Source organism: Callospermophilus lateralis, chromosome 13, assembly GCF_048772815.1.
Source record: "Callospermophilus lateralis isolate mCalLat2 chromosome 13, mCalLat2.hap1, whole genome shotgun sequence".
NCBI lineage: Eukaryota > Metazoa > Chordata > Mammalia > Rodentia > Sciuridae > Callospermophilus > Callospermophilus lateralis.
In genome coordinates this window covers 62604551-62610911 of record NC_135317.1, presented here as the reverse complement: position 1 = coordinate 62610911, position 6361 = coordinate 62604551, and the positions used below count along the sequence as shown (strand labels likewise).

The 6361-nt window shown below is 37.1% G+C and overlaps 1 pseudogene; it reads left to right on the top strand.

The window, feature by feature from the left end:
* The first annotated feature begins 1232 nt into the window (after positions 1 to 1232).
* Positions 1233 to 1690, top strand: LOC143412087 (small ubiquitin-related modifier 3 pseudogene; annotated as a pseudogene).
* The last annotated feature ends 4671 nt before the right edge of the window (positions 1691 to 6361 follow it).

Sequence of the window (6361 nt, the reverse complement as noted above, 5' to 3'; positions counted from 1 at the left end):
TTTCCAGTTTCTCTGTTCCTGTTCCTTCAGACTATGTGTCTGTGTGTCTTTATTTTTTAATGACATTACCATGCTGTTTTGGGTTTTGGTTACTACAGCTTTGTAGTATGTTCTGAAGTCAGGTATTATGATGCCTCCAGCACTGTTTTGTTTGTTGGTTGGTTGGCTGGTTCGTTGCTTTTTTAAATCAGAATCACTTTGGCTATTATGGGTTTCTTGTGGTTGCTATATGAACAACACAGGACCCCAATTATTTTAACATTAAAAAATCATGATAATTTGTGAGACAAGTAATAAAATTAGACACTTAAAATATTCAGCAGTAAGTAATAAGAAAAACAATCTATCAAAACTTGTGTAGTATAAGATTATCTTTTTCTCTTTCTGTGAAGACAGTAATTTGGTTTTTTGATGGTAATTACATTGAATCTATAGATCATTTTCAGTACCATGTCGCTTTAATAATGCTGATCTTTTTGATACATGAACAAGAATTATCTTTTCTCTTTCTCTTTATTATGTCTACCATCATTTCTTTTATCAGTGTTTTATAATTTAATTGTAGTGATCTTTCATTTCCTTGTTTAAATTTATTCCGAAATAATTTTTGTAGCTATTGTGAAAAGGATTGATTTCATAATTTCTTTATTTTTTTTTTTTTGTTTTTTCGGGGGAGGCAGGTACCAGAGATTGAATGCAGGGACACTTGACCACTGAGCCACTTCCCAGCCCTATTTTGTATTTTATTTAGAGACAAGGTCTCACTGAGTTGCTTAGTGCCTCCCTTCTGCTGAGGCTGGCTTTGAACTTGTGATCCTCTTGCTTCAGCTTCCTGAGCTGCTGGGATTACAGGCATGCACCACTACACTCTGATCATACTTTCTTTCTTAGCAAGTTACTGGTGCATAAAAATGCTGCTGTTATGTGTTGATTTTGTATCCTGATGCTTTACCGAACTTGTTTACAAATTCTTTTTATTTATTTTTTATTTATATATGACAGTAGAATGCATTACAATTCTTATTACACATATACAGCACAATTTTTCATATCTCTGGTTGTATACAAAGTATATTTACACCAGTTAGTGTCTTCGCACCTATACTTTGGATAGTAATGATCATCACATTCCACCATCATTACCAACCCCGTGCCCCATCCCTTTCCCTCCCACCCCTCTGCCTTATCTAGAGTTCATCTATTCCTCCCATGCTTCTTCTCCCTATCCCACTATGAATCAGCCACTTTATGTCAAAAAAAAGGTTAGGTATTTGGGAGAGCAGCGGGGCCCAGAGCAAGACTCGCCCAATTGGGGCTGCCTCTTCTGCCTCCGCATCTCGCTATCTCAGAGTCTCTGTATAGCCACGTCCGAGGAGAAGCCCAATGGGGGTGTGGAGAATGACCACATTAACCTGAAGGTGGCGGGGCAGGATGGCTCAGTGGTGCAATTCAAGATCAAGAGGCATACCCCACTGAGCAAGCTGATGAAGGCCTACTGCGAGAGGCAGAGCTTGTCAAAGAGACAGATTAGATTCAGGTTTGATGGGCAACCAATTAATGAAACAGACACTCCAGCCCAGCTGGAGATGGAGGATGAGGATACCATGGGTGTGTTCCAGCAGCAGACGGGAGGCATCCCCTCCAGAGGGACCACCCCACACCCTGCCATCGTCCTTGCATTTGTTATTGAATGGTGAGCCACCACGCTGATCACAGAGGAGTCCGAGAAAGACAAGGACAGTCACCAAAACGATCCTCGAAGCACTTCCAGGGCAGCTCAAAACTCGGTAGGGATGAGTCTACAGCTTACATTGGGCCAATCACATTGTTCTCTTTGTGAAATAAGTTTTAAGGTTTTGGGTTTGTTTTTGTTCTCGGTTTTGTTCATTGCCCATCTCAAAACATGTTTTCCTTCAAACTTGTGGCCAAATGTTGGCTCTCAGTCTGGAGCAGTGGTCACTGCTGGAGCTACTTGTCCCAATCACGTGGAGAGCTCAGGTTCACACTGTGCATCTGTGGGAGAGTATGGGGGGTGGAATTTCACCAGGCGCATTATTAAAATTCTAAAAGCTGCAAATGACAGACTTCATCAAGCATATGGTATAGTTGAAGGCAAAATACTGGAATACTTCTTCAAAGGTGAAAAATAAAATAAGTCCTTCAGTAATAAGGCCCAAGTGCTTTCTGCTCCTGAGTGTGTCCCCTCTGGGTCGGAGGCCCAGGATACCACCTCTGCACTCAGTGCCTGGGTGTGGGTATGTGGGCAATGATTGGCACAACCAAAACCAGCTTTTATCTTTTCAAAACCAGGAAATAATTACCATGTTTCTCATTTGGTAATTGTATCAAAGCCTCAGATTTACTTTTAACAGATAATTGTGGTCTTTATATAAAGTAAAATGAAATATCACTGAATTTGCAGTTATGTTGTATAAAAGAGCTGCTTCAAAGTGTGGTTGCAAAAGAAACCCACAGAAAGGTGACTTAGTGTTCTTATGGATTTTTACTTTGCCACTGTCCAAATAAGTATTGGAATTATGCATTAGAACAGTGACTCTGGTTCTGTGAAATATTTGGGAATCTATACCAATTAAAATGTTCATAGTTCTGCCTATCGGCCTGTAAAGATCCATTGCTGCTTGATGGCCATTCTCTGCCTTTTATAGCCACCTGACAGTGACCCATCACCTCGCTTGCTTGAGGTCTTGCAGAAATGTCCTCATTTCCTGTTTTGCTGTATGGGCTCTGGTGGGATATTGTTGGCTCTGTTGTTTGTTCACCAATTTGTACATTATGTTACACTTTACTACTGTAAACAGTAAAGATAGTTTGATATTCTGTCTTTTGGCTTTTATTAAACACTGCATTTGAAGGTTGCAGCACATGTCATAACTCAGCAAGGTCTCTGAGCACCTGCTTTGAAAGCTAGCTGCTGGGCAGTGGAATGCCCTGACACCTTCTCCCTCCACTGGCAAATCATCTATGTGGTCCACCTTCCTTTTACCCAGAATTCATCCTCTGCCCTCACAGAGCCCACCTTTCCGCCAACCTCACCTTCCTTTCCTGGACTCCTATGTAAAGAGGAGGAAGATTTTGGAGGCAGGTGAGTCCGGATGTTAGCTTGGGATGTTTCGGTCTTTGTCTAAGTTTTCCTTTGTGCAGTTGATGATAACTTACCCCCCGCTTTTAAAAAATATAAATATTAAAGAAAAAGATTAGGCATTTGGATATTTGGGATTACCTAACTTCACTTAGCATTATCTTCTCTAACTCCACCCATTTACCTGTAAATACCATGATTTTATTCTCTTCTATTGCTGAGTAATATTCCATTGGGTATAAATGCCACATTTTTTTTAACCATTTATCCATTGAAGGGCATCTAAGTTGGTTTCACATTTTAGCTATTGTGAATTGTGCTGCTATAAACATTGATGTGGCTGTGTCCCTATAGTATGCTGTTTTTAAGTCCTTTGGATATAGACCAAGGAAGGGATAGCTGGGTCAAATGTTAGCTCCATTCCCAGTTTTCCAAGAAATCTCCATACTGCTTTCCATATTGGCTGCACCAATTTGAAGTCCCACCAACAATGTATGAGTGGACCTTTTCCCCTACATCCTCACCAACACTTATTGTTGCTTGTATGCATAATAGCTGCCATTCTGACTGGAGGGAGATGAAATCTTAGAGTGGTTTTGATTTGCATTTCTCTAATTGATAGTGATGATAAACATTTTTTCATGTATTTGTTGACTGATTGTATATCCTCTTCTGAGAAGTGTCTGTTCAGGTCCTTGGCCCATTTATTGATTGGGTTATTTATTTTTTTGGTGTTTAGATTTTTGAGTTCTTTATATATTATAGAGATTAGTGCTCTATCTGATGTGTGGGGGGTAAAAATTTGCACCCAAGATGTAGGCTCTCTATTCACCTCACAGATTGTTTCTTTTGCTGATAAGAAACTTTTCAGTTTGAGTCCAGCCCATTTATTGATTCTTGATTTTAATTATTGTGCCACAGGAGTCTTATTAAGGAAGTTGAGGCCTAATCCCACATGATGGAAATTAGAGCCTACTTTTTCTTCTATTAGACACAGGGTCTCTGGTTTTATTCCTAAATCCTTGATTCATTTTTAGTTGAGTTTTGTGCATGGTGAGAGATAGGGGTTTAATTTCATTTTGTTGCATATGCATTTCCAGTTTTCCCAGCACCATTTGTTGAAGATGCTATCTTTTCTCCAATGCATGTTCTTGGCACCTTTGTCTAATATAAGATAATTGTAATTTTGAGGGTTTGTCTCTGTGTTCTCTATTCTGTACCTTTGGTCTACCAGTCTGTTTTGGTGCCAATACCATGCTGTTTTTGTTACTATTGCTCTGTAGTATAGTTTAAGGTCTGGTATAGTGATGCCACCTGCTTCACTCTTTCTGCTAAGTATTGCTTTAGCTATTCTGGGTCCCTTATTTTTTCAGATGAATTTCATGATTGCTTTTTCTATTTCTATGAGGAATGTTATTGGAATTTTGATCAGAACAGCATTAAATGTGTATAGTGCTTTTGGAAGTATGGTCATTTTGATAATATTAATTCTGCCTATCCAAGAGCAAGGTAGATCTTTCCATCTTCTAAGGTCTTCTTTCATTTTCTTTACTTAAGGTTTAGTAATTTTCATTATATAGATCTTTCACCTCTTTCATTAAGTTGATTCCCAATTATTTAATTTTTTGGAGGCTTATGAAAATGGGGTAGTTTTTCTCATTTCCCTTTCTGAGAATTTGTCACTGATATACAGAAATGCCTTTGATTTATGGGTGTTGATTTTATATGTTGCTACTTTGCTGAATTCATTTACTAGTTCTAAAAGCTTTCTGGTGGAACTTTTAGGGTCTTCCAGGTATAGAATCATATCATCAGCAAATAGTGCTAATTTGAGCTCTTCTTTTCCTATGTGTATCCCTTTAATTTCTTTTGTCTGTCTAATTGCTCTGGCCAGTGTTTCAAGAACTATGTTAAATAAAAGTGGTGAAAGAGGGCATCCTTGTCTTTGTTCCAGTTTTTAGAGGAAATGCCTTCAATTTTTCTCCATTTAGAATGATGTTGGCCTGGGGCTTAGCATAGACAGCCTTTATGATGTTGAGATATGTTCCTTCTATCACTAGTTTCTCTAGTGTTTTGAACATAAAGGGGTGCTGTATTTTGTCAAATGCCTTTTCTGCATCTATTTAGATGATCATATGATTTTTTTCTTTAAGTCTATTGATGTGATGAATTATATTTATTGATTTCCATTTGTTGAACCAGCCTTGTCTCCCTGGGATGAATCCCACTTGATCATGTTGCATGATCTTTTTGATATGTTTTTGTATTCAATTTGCCAGAATTTTATTGAGAATTTTTGCATATATGTTCATTAGAGATATTGGTGTGAAGTTTTTTGTTTGTTTGTTTGTTTGTTTGTTTGTTTTTTGATGTGTCTTTGCCTGATTTGGAATCAGAATGATATTGGCCTCATAGAATGAGTTTAGAAGTACTGCCTCTTTTTCTATTTCCTGAAATAAATTGAAGAGTATTGGTATTATATCTGTTTATGTCTTCTATATTTCTATAGTGTCTGTTGTGATAGTTCCTTTTTCATTATGTATGTTAGTGATTTGAGTTTTCTCTCTCCTTCTCTTCATTAGCATGGATAAGAGCCAATTTTATTTATTTTTTCAAAGAACCAACTTTTCTGTCAATTTTTTCAATTGTTTCTTTTATTTCAATTTCATTGATTTTAGCTCTGATTTTAATTATTTCCTGTCTTATGCTGCTTTTGTTGTTGATTTGTGCTTCTTTTTCTAGGGCTTTGAGATGTAATGTTAAGTCATTTATTTGTTGACTTTTTCTTCTTTTAAGGAATGAATTCCATGCAATGAACTTTCCTCTTAGAACTGCTTTCATAAGGTCCCAGATATTTTGATATGTTGTATCTGTGTTCTCATTCACCTCTAAAAATTTTTTAATCTCCCCCTTGATGTGTTTTGTAACCCATTGTTCACTAAGTAGCATATTATTTAGTATCCAGGTGTTGGAGTGGGTTTTATTTCTTATTTTATTATTGATTTCTAATTTCATTCTATTATGATCTGATAAAATGCAGGCTAGTATTTCTACTTTTTAATTTTGCTAAGAGTTGCTTTGTGGCATAATATTTGGTCTATTTTAGAGAAGGATTCATGTGCTACTGAGAGGAAAGTGTATTTTCTCATTATAGGATGAAATATTCTATATATGTCAGTTAAGTCTAAGTTATTGATTGTATTTTTGAGTCCCATAATTTCTTCGTTCAGCTTTTGTTTGGAAGATCTATCTAGTAATGAA